The sequence below is a fragment of the Bos mutus genome, chromosome X, assembly GCF_027580195.1.
Source record: "Bos mutus isolate GX-2022 chromosome X, NWIPB_WYAK_1.1, whole genome shotgun sequence".
Lineage (NCBI taxonomy): Eukaryota > Metazoa > Chordata > Mammalia > Artiodactyla > Bovidae > Bos > Bos mutus.
In genome coordinates this window covers 98038868-98052009 of record NC_091646.1, presented here as the reverse complement: position 1 = coordinate 98052009, position 13142 = coordinate 98038868, and the positions used below count along the sequence as shown (strand labels likewise).

The window sequence follows — 13142 nt, the reverse complement described above, 5'->3', positions numbered from 1 at the left end:
TGACCTGAAGACTAACAGAAAAAAATACCACAACTAAAGACATAAAGAAGGAATCACAGCAATATGGTTAGGAGAAGCGGAGATGTCGTATCATCAAGACCTATAACCCTAGGTTGGCAACTCACAAACAGGAGGATGATCACAATTTCGGAGGTTCTTCCCAAGGAGTGAGGGGGTCCAAGCTCCACATCAGGCTTCCCAGTGAAAACAACCTCCAGAAACAACTGGCTTTGAAGTCCACAGGGGCTTGTATTAGAAGAGCCAGAGGGCTGTAAGAAAGACCCACTTGTTGATCTTGCAGAAGCCTTCTGAGATGTAGGAGGTTACTGGGATGCCCCTGGGGACAAAGCCACCGGTAGCAGCCATTTTGGGGACTGCAGGCAAGAGCCATACTGGAATCCTTTGTCTTAACTATTAGTACAGGGATGAGGCCCCATCTACCAGCCATTTGCCATCAGCCCTAGGATACAGGACTGTATGTCAATTACATGTGAATAAAATTGGAAGGAAAAAAAAAAAAAGAAAACAGAAAAAAACGTCATAGGACCTGAACAGACATTTTTACAAATGCACACAGTATTGGTTAAGAGACACATGAAAAGATGTTCAAGATTACAAATCATCAGGGAAATGAAAATCAAAACCACAAGGAGATACCACCTCACACCTTTCAGAATAGCTATTGGCAGAAAGACAACAAATAACTCATTGGGGAGGATGTAGAGAAAAGGGAACCTTTGTGCAGTGATGTATTTAAGTCAAATCATTATTGCTATACACTAAAATTATACAGTTCTGTATGTCAATTATATCCCAATAATATTGGAAGAAAAAATAAAGAGAAAAAAAAAACTCCTTTATCTCATAGAGCTATTGTGCAAACTACATAAAAAAACAAAAATGTTTACAGCAATGTTTACCATGTATTGAGATTCTAAAGAAAATTAAGCTACAACTATCTTTCAGATAGTAATCATAATGACACCAATCTAAAAAAAGATTTTCCATCTGAATATTCTAAATAAAATGCAAAAATATCAAGTAAGAATTGTTTTTGAATTCTGAAAGTAAGGAAGCAGCCACAATTTAATCATAGGATCTTAATGAGTTTTTTTCCTCTAATGTTCATCTTTCAGAGGTATAAAATCTGTTGTTCAACTAACTCTCTCTACTCTTTTGTCACTGCTGGCATTTTTTATTAGGAATTGTGACCACCTTTATAGGTAGGGAACACCTTTCTTAAGCATTGTATAAACTTGTAAACTCGTGCTCATTATTATGTATTCAAAAATCTGCTTCAGTTGGGAAATTTGCTCTTTTATTTCTGAGATATTGCTAAGAAATAAAGCCTATGGCAATGTCACTGTGGCTTCCTGAATGCACCTGACATTTAGGTAATTCGACATGATAATAAATAGCAATTACTTTATAAAGTGAGCCCCAAAGTAGCTGCATCTCCTTTTCTGAAAGAAAGATGCTTTCCTATCATCTCTGACTTGAACTCCCACACAGACATTTGCCAGAATGAAGATTCACCACTGGGAACAGTTTCTGGCAGTCTCTAGAAACTATTTCATCAACACAAATGATTCAAACACAGTGCACTGAACCTACCAAATCATCAAATCCTCCAAATTCAGAAAAGGATTTCTGAATTCAGCAGCTTAAATAATACAGGATATATTGAGAATTATACTTGGAGGTGTAAAAATAGTACAACGAGCTCATGTATCCCATAAAACTAGCTTCATCTACAGCATTTTGGCAAATTTGTATCATATCCCTTTCCTTACTAAATACACACATTCACACACATACCTATAGACACATATAATATAGATAAAACATTTGAGAGTCAAAGACATCAGGATCATTTACTTCTAAATGTTTTTACTTTTTTATTCTAAATTCAAGGCTTCCCTGGTGGCTCAGAGGGTAAAGTGTCTGCCTGCAATGTGGGAGACCTGGGTTTCATCCCTGGGTTGGGAAGATCCCCTGGAGAAGGAAATGGCAACCCACTCCAGTACTCTTGCCTGGAGAATCCCATGGACAGAGAAGCCTGGTAGGCTATAGTCCATGGGGTCGCAAAGAGTCGGACACGACTGAGTGACTTCACTCACTCTAAATTCTTGGTATTATCATGAAATTCCTGTATATCTGTCTATACATAAAATTTGAAAAAACCCATAATATAAAGTCTCAACCATACTATTAATATTATGTGTGCATATTACATCATTTCAGTCCTGTCTGACTCTTTGTGATCCCATGGACTGCAGCCTACCAGGCTCCTCTGCCCATGGGATTTCCCAGGCAAGAGTACTGGAGTGGGTTGCCATTTCTTCCTCCAGGGTATCTTCCCGACCCAGGGACTGAATCTGTGTCTCATGCATCTCCTGCATTGGCATTGTCAGGCAGGTTCTTTACCACTAGCACTACCTGGGAAGCCCCAATTAATACTATAGAAAGATATTTTAAGGAGAATAAATATGGAAAAATTAAAGGGCAATCATCTATACTAAGATACCCAAATGAAGACATCATTTTGGTGTCACCATCGTGGCATTTTCAAAATCCTAAATTCCTGGTAAGCGTCTGAACAAAGTACAAGCTTCTCTAACTATACACAATCATTGGATTATTGGAAAATTCAGGGGGTATTAAATGATTGTAAAAGGGCTTTATGTTGGTATATAAATATGTCTGTGTTCACACATATATTAATAGACTTCTCACTTACATGAATATCTGGCTGTAGGGCAATTGTAAAGTTGTATGTAATGAAGGGACAACTCTCTACTGGGCAGGAAAAGTAATAATAATGTACATTACAAGATGCCTACCATACTTGACTTGCCAGCTAATTCCCAGATACCTCTTAGAGAAGTACAATTTTCAGTAAGTAACAAAGCAGAACATGAGTAAAAATATTTAAAACTATGTCATTAATTTTTATTAAATAATAATGGTTTACTTGAAGTGTTTTGTTCATATGCTTTTTTATTCAAGTCAGTAACAAAGCCCACTTTGTATTCATTTGACAAAAAATAAACTGAAGGCATGAGAATGTATCTTTTCATTATCCCTATAATACTATTAGGTACAGGCAGAAATTTTTTCTAAGATCATCAAGTACCAGGGATGAACCTCCAGATGGAGCATTAATACAAAAGATTCAAGAAACACAGTAGATCCTTCAAGCTACTTTAATTCACTTGCTAAAATTATACCACTCATTTCCCCTGCCTACAACAATTCTGTTGGAGAGTATCACTATAAAAGATAGAAATAATTCTCCCGTCGTCCATAACTCCAATGTCAATATAATACAAATATGAGCCATTATGTATCAAAGAGCTCGACTTACATACCAGCTATCAGTTCAGTTTAGTCGCTCAGTCGTGTCTGACTCTGCGACCCCATGAATCGCAGCATGCCAGGCCTCCCTGTCCATCACCAACTCCCAGAGTTCACTCAAACTCATGTGCATTGAGTCGGTGATGCCATCCAGCCATTTCATCCTCTGTCGTCCCCTTCTCTTCCTGCCCCCAATCCCTCCCAACGTCAGAGTCTTTTCCAATGAGTCAACTCTTCACATGAGGTGGCCACAGTACTGGAGTTTCAGCTTTAGCATCATTCCTTCCAAAGAACACCCAGGACTGATCTCCTTTAGAATGGACTGGTTGGATCTCCTTGCAGTCCAAGGGACTCTCAAGAGTCTTCTCCAACACCACAGTTCAAAAGCATCAATTCTTACATTTTCTTATATTATAACTAAATCCTTAGTGATCATGGGTAACAGTTTGATATACTGGCTTAAAGGGAAATATACCAATGTCTGAAAATAATTTATTTGAAAGATGATGATTTTATACGATGCTTTCTCTCAAAAGTATGCTTTAAAATGCTAGTTTTATAATACAAAATTATTCTATGGCAATTGATATTTTTAAAATAAAAGGACAGTAAAAAATCATATAATTAAGTGAACATACAATTTTTCAGTAATATGCTCTTATCCAAAAACATCATGGAGGCAAACTGTGAAAGATAACATTAAGACTGTCTACTTTCAACTTAGGAACTAAAATCACAAGCACCTAATAAACTGAAAGAGGAATCTTAATTACAAAAGGAGAAAAGGTTTGACCTAGTTTAGGCATGACTAGATAGTACTAACTGTGCTCTGTGACTTACATGTGTGCTTAGCTACTCAGTCGTGTCCGACTCTTTGTCACCCTATGGACTGTACCTTGCCAGGCTCCTCTGTCCATGGGAATCTCCAGGAAAAAATACTGGAGTGGGTTGCCATTTCCTCCTCTAGAGGATCTTCCAAACCCAGGGATCGAACCCAGGCCTCCCACACTGCAGGCAGACTCTTTACTGTCTGAGCCACCAGGAAAATTAGTATAATTTACATATTATATTAAAAAAATCAAAGTAGATTAAATGATTCCAAAGGTTTTTCAAGATACTTTAAAGTTTAAAAAAATGTCAGCAGTATACTTAGCCACTTCTATTCTTTCCTAGTTATGATTGAGTAAAGGATTAAATCACAAATGCAATGCATATACTTTGTCTTCCAAGTTAGTATTTTTGGATCAAAGGAAAAACAAACCTTGGTTTTATGCCCAGTGGTACAAATGCCAATACCTGAGACATCATATTTTAAAGCAACATAAAAAGTAGAGTAACACTCTGGAGAAAAATTCTGTAGTAGGAGTAGATGAGGTTTTCCCAAATTTCTGCTTCAATTCTGAGACAGCTATTTTTAATAAGTCATTTGGCTTTCAAATGTGTGCTAACTATATCAAAACATAAAATTCATTCACATATCCTATATATCAAAGTTCTTATTCTAATGTGTCTTCCACTAAATAGAAGTGAAGAAGATATAAGCATCCAGTTAAAGTATGCATGCATTCCTAAATTTTTCTGACACCCCAGGAAAACAAAACTGTCCAGAAAACATTACATTTAACTATGTTATATATATATATTATGTGTACATATGTCTATGAGTGTGTGTATTCTTGAGAGACAGAGAGTGATTAAGAGATATGGAGCCTGACTAGAAAAAGCACATGATAACCCAGTCTCTCATCCATTCTACGGAGTGGCTTCCTTCATCAACGTCAAATGAGATTATATTTTGTGTCATGTTAACACTGGATAGTAGATTGAATGCAACAGCTTTTGAGTGCAGGTTGCGTTACAGCTGTCAAAAATCAACCAGAATCACATTTGAATTTACAACCTAGAGCTGAAAGGTCTTTTCAACCTTTTGAACCGAACATGGGAAGCAAAAGGTTTAGAATGCATTTTGACTTTTGAGAGTTGATGCATTTAATAAAGCTTTGTAAAAAGAAAATAGCTATGAATAAACAACATATTCCATGACATAACTAAAATACTATTTCTAAAGAGTCCATTAATGACAGAATATCATTTGTCACTACAAACTATGAAGACCCTATGGATGAGTCTAATTATCCAAAAAGAATAATTTTATTGGGCATTTGTTTAAAAACTAAAAAAAAAAAGCTATGTAAACACAGCTACAGTAATTTATGACTACAATATCTAATTTAGTATCTAAGTAATTAATGTGTTTATTCAAAACTGGCATAGTCTTAGTCATAACATTTAAATGTAAAATATTATAAAGAAACATGCAAAATATATTTTAAAATATAATAAAGAGAATATATAGCACGGTAGAAAACATAAAACATCAATAGAAATTTCTTATGGTGGTGAAATTACAGGTAATCTTTGCATTTTCAAAATTTTTATAGAGTTTTTATAGAATAGAGTTGCTATTATTTGGTAACAAGAAAAAAAGGCAAAACACATAAATGTTTGTGTATGTTAGTTACTCAGTTGTGTCCCACTCTTTGAAACACCATGGACTATTCACCAGCCTACTCTGTCCATAGGATTCTCCAAGCAAGAACACTGGAGTGGGTAGCCATTCCCTTCTCCAAGGGTTTTCCCAACCCAGGGATTGAACCTGGGTCTCCTGCATTATAGGCAGACTCTTTACCATCTGAGCCACCAGGTCAGCCCTGCTGAATTTGGATTTAAAACTGTCACTTTTTTCTCCTTGGTTCCAGGTCTTGCCTGCCTAATTGGGCTCAATCATTCCCTCCCTCTGAATATGTCTAACTGCATGGATATCTGCAGTTGGCAATAAATCCACCAAAACTTACCAGTGAAAAGGAGAGGACAATTAGAATTAGATATCTTTTCCATTTTTCATCTGTATTATACAGCAGGGTCTATTACGATATATCTAAATTCTAAAAAAATAATAATAATAAATATAAGTATGTTAAAAACAAAAATAATTTTTCTTCCCACAGCTGATTTCTCATCATCTCTTTTTTTCTATGACCACCTTAACTTAGCAGCTACTCAAAAAAAAAAAAATCAGCTTTGTTAAGTTCCAGTCTCCTGCTAGTAAATTGTCTTCACTTAGATCAGCAAGTGAGCTTTCTTACTGAAATAGGAGTTTAAGTTTTAGCAGTTTCCCAAACCAGGCGTCAGTATCCATCATTGGATTGTGGGAAAATTGCAACAAAGTTCTATTTCCAATTGAGTAAAATCATCTAAAGCGGCTCTAACAGAACTGGCTGTGATGAGGGAAATATTCTATAGCTGCTCTATTCAATAAGATGGCCATCAGGCAACTATTGACCTCTAAGCAACTGTTATGTGACTAGGACCGAATTAAAAATGTTATGTAACTTTAATTAGTTTAAATGTAAACTGTGAAATGTGACTAGCATACTCAAAGAATTCAACTTAACACTTACTTTATACCCCAGATTCAAAGGAAGTTAGTTTTATGGAAGAAGAGTAAATAAAATGTCAGTTTGTATTTTTTAAAGATTTACTGAAATACACTTTTCATGCCATAAAACCCATCCACTTAAGTTGTACAAGTCAATGTTTTTTAATACATTCAGGGACAGGTATAATCATTACCACAATCTCATTTTAGAACATTTCATCATCCTAAAAGGAAACTTTGTACACATTAACAGTCACTCCCTGCTATTCTCCTAATTTCCAGTACCAGGCAATTACTAATTTACTTTCTGTTTCTATATATTTCCTTATTCTGGACATTTCATATGGAATGCTGGTCTTCTGTGACTGGCTCCTTTCACTTAGCATGTTTTCAAGATTCACTCATGTTTTAACATGCATCAGCATTTCATACCTCTTACTGCCAAACATTATCCTACTCTATAGATATAGCATATTTAACTTATTAATTTGTCAGTTGATGGACATATGGGTGGTTTTCACTGTTTGGATGGTATGAATAACACTACTATGAAAATCCCTGCACATGTTTTGTATGAATGTGTGTTTTCATTTCTCATATGTACTTAGGAGTGGGATTGCTGGGTGATATGCTAACTCAGTGTTTAAGGTTTAGGGAACAACTCAACTGTTTACCAAAGCAATTTGTACCATTTTACATTTCCACCTGTGATGTATGAGAGTTCCATTTTTTCCACATGCTAATCAATTCCAGTTTTGTCTGCTTGTTACTGCAGCAATCCTAGTGGATGTCAAGTGGTATTGTGTAGTGGTTTTGCAATATCCTATTAGTAACAATGCTGAGCATCTTTTCATGGCCTTAGAGCAATTTCTTAAATTTCTCTCTTCAAACCATTTACCCATTCTTTTAAATTTTATGTATTTACTTTTGGCTGTCTGGGTCTTCGTTACTGCACTGACTTTCTCTGGTTGTGGTGAGTGGGGGCTGCTCTCTAGCTGCAGTGTACAGGCTTCTCACTAGGGTAGCTTCCCTTGTTGCAGATCACAGGCTCAGGAGTACAGGCTCAGTAGTGGTGACACATGGGCTTAGCTGCCCTTTGGCATGTGGAATCTTCCCAGACCAGGGATTGAACCTGTGTCCCTTGCACTGGCAGGTAGATTCTTAACCACCGGACCATCAGATAAGTCCCATTTATCCATTTTAATTGGGTTATTTTTCTGTTTGTTATTGATTAATAAGAGTTTTGATATATTATGGATACATATCTCTTATTGAGTATGCATTTTACAATATATTCTTCATTCTGTGGGTTGTCTTTCATTTCTTTCTTTTTGCAGTACGAAAGTTTTACATTATGAAGTCCAATTCATTTGATTTTTATTTTGTCACTCATACTTTTTTTGCCCTATCTAATAAACCACCAGCTACCCAAAGTTCCAAAGATTTACTCTTCAAGTGTTTCATTTTGAGTTATATTGTTTGAATAAAATGAGACAGAGATTTAATATAATTATTTTTCACATGGATATGCTTCTTGCCCGGCACCATTTTTTCAAATTTATTTCCTCCACTGAACTATAAACCAATGCATCATATATAATAGTTTACTCTGTATTATCAATGCCATTTCATCGTTTTATGTGTCTATTTTCATGCCAGCACCACAATCCATGATTACTGTAGCTTTATGACAAGCTTAGAATTCAGGAAATATCAGGCCTCCATTTTATTTTTCTCTTTCAAGAAGAGTTTTATTTTGGCTATTCTTGGTTCCTTGCTTTTGTTATAAATTTCAGGATCAGTTTTTCAATTTCTTAAAAGAAAAAAAAAACAACAACTGGGATTTTGGTAGGGAATGCAATGAATCTAGACCTTAATTTAGGGAGTGTTGACATATTAACAATATTAAATTTTGATTCATAAACATAGATGTCTTTCTATTTATTTAGATCTTTAATTTCATTTAGCGATGTCCTACCATTTTACCAGTATTGCACTTTGTTAAATCTATTCTTAAATATTTTTATTCTTCTTGGTGCTCTTATAAATGGACTTTCTTCTTAGTTTAATTTTTACTTTAATCATTGCTAGTGTATAAGAGTTAAAACTAAATTTTCTGTGTTAATATTAAGCCCTACAATTTTACTGAATTCATTAGTTCTCATATGTCTTTTTGTGTAGATTCCTTAGAATTTTCTATGCACAATATTAAGACATCTGCAAATGGAAGTAGTTTTTTTGTTTTAATTTGGAAGCTGATTTCCCACTTATTGGAGAAGGAAATAGCAACCCACTCCAGTTTTCTTGCCTGGAGAATTCCATGGACAGAGGAGCCTGGCAGGCTACAGGGGTCGCAAAGGGCAGGACATGACTATCACATCCCACTTATTCTTGCCTAAATGCCATGGCTATAACTCTCACAAGATGGTATAGATGTATATAGAGGGAACATCCTTGTCTTGTTCCAAATCTTTGGGTAAAACAGCAGTCTTTCACCATTAAGTATAATTTTATCTGTGAGTTTTCTTTTTTTTTTTTCCCCAGAAAAGATGTGTTTTATTTTTTTATTTCTTTAAATTTTATTTAACTTTACAATATTGTATTGGTTTTGCCATATATCAAAATGAATCTGCCACAGGTATACCTGAGTTCCCCATTCTGAACCCTCCTCCCTCCCCATACCATCCCTCTGGGTTGTCCCAGTGCACCAGCCCCAAGCATCCAGTATCGTGCATCGAACCTGGACTGGAGACTCATTTCATATATGATATTATACATATTTCAATGTCATTCTCCCAAATAATCCTTGTGAGTTTTTAATGGATACTTCCATATCAATTCAGGAAATTCCCTTTATTTCTACTTTGTTGAATTTTTTTCCATCAAGAATGGGTATATTTTTAAATTTTCTTTCCATATTTATTAATAAAATCACATGATTTCATCATTCAATCTATTAATATAAGATATTACAAGTATATTATATCAACTGGTTTCTGAATGTGAAGCCAACCTTGCATTTCTTGTTAAACCCCACTTTGTCACAGCATATAAATTCCTTGTGGGATTTTTTTGATTAGTATTTTATTGAGGATTTTTCACCTGTATCCATATGATCTCTTAGGAGTATAGTTTTCTTGTGATATCTTTATCTGCTTTTGCTATCAGGGTAACATTGCCCTCATAAAATGATTTTGGATATATTCCTTTCTATTCTACATTTTTGGAAGATTTTATAAAAACTGTTATTAAATTGTTTTGAAGATTTAGCCTCCCAGAAAAGCTATTATCCAATATTACTAAACTATCTCCTTGAGTTTAAAATGGAATTTTGAGTTACTGCTGGTAAATGGCTGACCTGTTGCAACAAATATTTGTCTTTGGAAGTCAGGTTACAACCCAAAGTAACTTACACACAATTAATCTACAACACCTTCTGGGAAGCCAGAAATTCCTTTCCCACTTTTGCCAAGCCTAGTATACAAAGCTGGGGAGAAATGTGAAAATAATAGAGAATGAATCTTTTTCTGGTTCCAGTGTCTAACTGAGAAGCTTTCTAAACACAGCAACAAAAATTTTCTTTGTTGGTTTGTTTGCTTTTTTTGTTTGTTTTCCAAACTATCCTGAGAGAGGTGAGGGATCTTTAAATGGTTTGTTTAATAGTCATAAAAAATGGTAAGTTTAGTGAACATTTTTACCTGATGACTGTTTAGAAGATACTCGAGATCATTTATGAAACTGATTTTGTGCTACATGCAGTCTCAGATTAGATAAAGAAAGAACAAAAATGAAGCACTTTCAACCTGATATAAACTTTAGGATGACCCATACAAAGTTCTTTGAATATTTTTTTGACACACAAAGAATAGAATAGAATCTTAGAATGAGAAGAGAAACAAAAAACCTAACTACTACTTCTCCTGTCTCTGAAAACAAAAAATTAACTGTTTTCAGGCACTGGGCAGGGGCAAGTACAGGAGGACTATGATACTTTAGAAAACGGAAACACAAAGTGAACAGCAGCATCTACTTGCATTTCTGTCTGGAAGAGCTTTCCTACTATAGGGCAGGATAAAGAATCCCAAGTAGTGGTTGCTTTGCTGAACACGGGAGGAAGAAATCTAAATTCTAAGCTACTGGAAATGGGCCCTAAGAATCTGCATGGGGATTCACCGTCTTTCCATAGCCAAAAGCAGAGTCCCACATGTTTGAAAGTCTGGAAGACTTGGTAGAAATCACTTGTTTTGTTGAGAGCTGACAAGTTATATAAGAGGCCATGAAATTCTAGGAACGTTGGCATTCTGGATGAAGTACAGAGGAGAGACCTCGCTGAACACCTTGGGATGAACAGTTTCTTTGATACCCCCAGGAAAGCCTTGCTTTAGCTGTATGACCTGTGACCTAGAATAAGGGTCATGGCCTAGGACTAAATTTAAGACCAAGACAGTATTAAGTTAATAAAGAATAAAACTGTATCTAATACACTCAAAGGGAACCATCAATTATTTATCTAACTGCCTGAGCAAAGCTCAACACACTTTAAAAGAGGATGACTCTTCATAATAATTCACTCATAATGTCCATTACACACTATTTTTTTTTTTTTTTTGTAATTCAAGGCATGGAAAGAAGTAGGAAAGTGTGTCACACAATCAAGATCTGGGAGAGATTATCAACATCACTTCCAGGACAACTCACGTATGTGTTTACACAAGTGGAGTTATTTTATTTCATCAGACTCCTGTGTTTGTCTGCTGTGCACCTGATCCTTTTTAGCAGATAGCAAAAATGTATGATCCGGCAAACAGCTGCATTCTTTCATTAAATGCATTTTATGGACTTTGTGGGAGAGGGAGAGGGTGGGAAGATTTGGGAGAATGGCATTGAAACATAAAATATCATGTATGAAACGAGATGCTAGTCCAGGTTCGATGCACGATACTGGACGCTTGGGGCTAGTGCACTGGGACGACCCAGAGGGATGGTATGGGGAGGGAGGAGGGAGGAGGGTTCAGGATGGGGAACACATGTATACCTGTGGTGGATTCATTTTGATATTTGGCAAAACTAATACAATTATGTAAAGTTTAAAAATTAAATAAAATTAAAAAAAAATAAATGCATTTTATCTTGCTCAGTCATTGGTAACCCATTGCTCATGGTAACCCCAAAAAAGAAAATCTGAAAAAAGTGATTATCATACCCTAGTGAAAGTGAATCTGGATTTCCTGAGGATGGTACTGCAGCATTTTACCCCTGTAGCAATCTTTTAAGCCTCTAATGAAAGTTGAAAAGACGTTGAAATCCCTAGTTCATGCTCCTGTTTCTACTCTGACACAAATTCAACAAAGGTTTCAATTTAACTGTAATCATAAATCTCTTACTCAGTCACTTGTCCTCTATGCCTTCTAACATCTTTATACATACACAAGATCATACAAGTAGATCATATTTAATAACTTATGTTTTATTCTTTATAAATTAGCTATTTATTACCAGTCCTGTAACTTATTTTCTATCAATATTTTCTCCAATATGGTATCCCAAGAGGGGAAAAGGAAATGGCAACCCACTCCAGTGTTCATGCCTGGAAAATCCCATGAATCGAGGAGCCTGGTAGGCTACAGTCCATGGGGTCGCAAAGAGTCAGACACGACTGATAGACTTCACTTTCACTCACCTCTTACAAGTCTACCAGCATAAAGCAACTTTCTCTTCTATTTTCTAAGCCTTAATTTTCTTTAAACTGTTTATGCTAAGGAACATTACCATATCTGGTAATTCAAAGTCTGTAGGTAGAACTCTGGCAATCAGACAGTAAGCCTAAAAGCTATTTAATAAACCTTTTTACTAATTTAGATCCTATTGTTCCTATAGCTGTAAAGAAAAATACTGTTCCATTCCTATTTTCTGTGATTCTATAATTCTTTTAGTTATATCAGAGAGAGAATAGCAGATAAAGTCCAAATTTCTTTCAGTGGGAAATATGTGTCTACAATCTAAAATAAATCATATTCTCAAATTTCAAATTTGATATGTGTATGCTACTGTGATAACGCCTAGCTTATTACTATTCTCTACCTCTGACCACACCATTTTTATTGTTGTCTAGATTTCTAAAAAATTCAAGAGTCAACTCAAATCTCATCTCCTCCTAGAAGCTTCCCTTCTAACATATACCTTTCTCTGATCATTTTCTTTCCTCCAAGCTGCAAAGAATTGCCCATATTTTTTTTTTTTTCCTGATGAAATCACCAAGCTGATAATTAGGTACAGTGGTGGTGGTAGTTTAGGTGCTAAGTCGTGTCTGGCTCTTTATGGCCCATGGACTGTAGCCCACCAGCTC

The 13142-nt window shown here is 35.6% G+C and overlaps 1 protein-coding gene and 1 long non-coding RNA gene across 2 annotated transcripts in view; both read right to left on the bottom strand.

Moving 5' to 3' along the window:
* DMD (dystrophin) overlaps window positions 1–13142 on the bottom strand; it is a 2671852-nt gene that overhangs the window by 2518248 nt on the left and 140462 nt on the right. The gene's annotated exons all lie outside the window — the stretch shown is intronic.
* LOC138986425 (uncharacterized) overlaps window positions 1–13142 on the bottom strand; it is a 67204-nt gene that overhangs the window by 51703 nt on the left and 2359 nt on the right. Inside the window, exon 2 of the long non-coding RNA XR_011463275.1 lies at window positions 6213–6302. This is a non-coding gene — a long non-coding RNA (uncharacterized lncRNA). The remainder of the gene's footprint in view (window positions 1–6212; window positions 6303–13142) is intronic.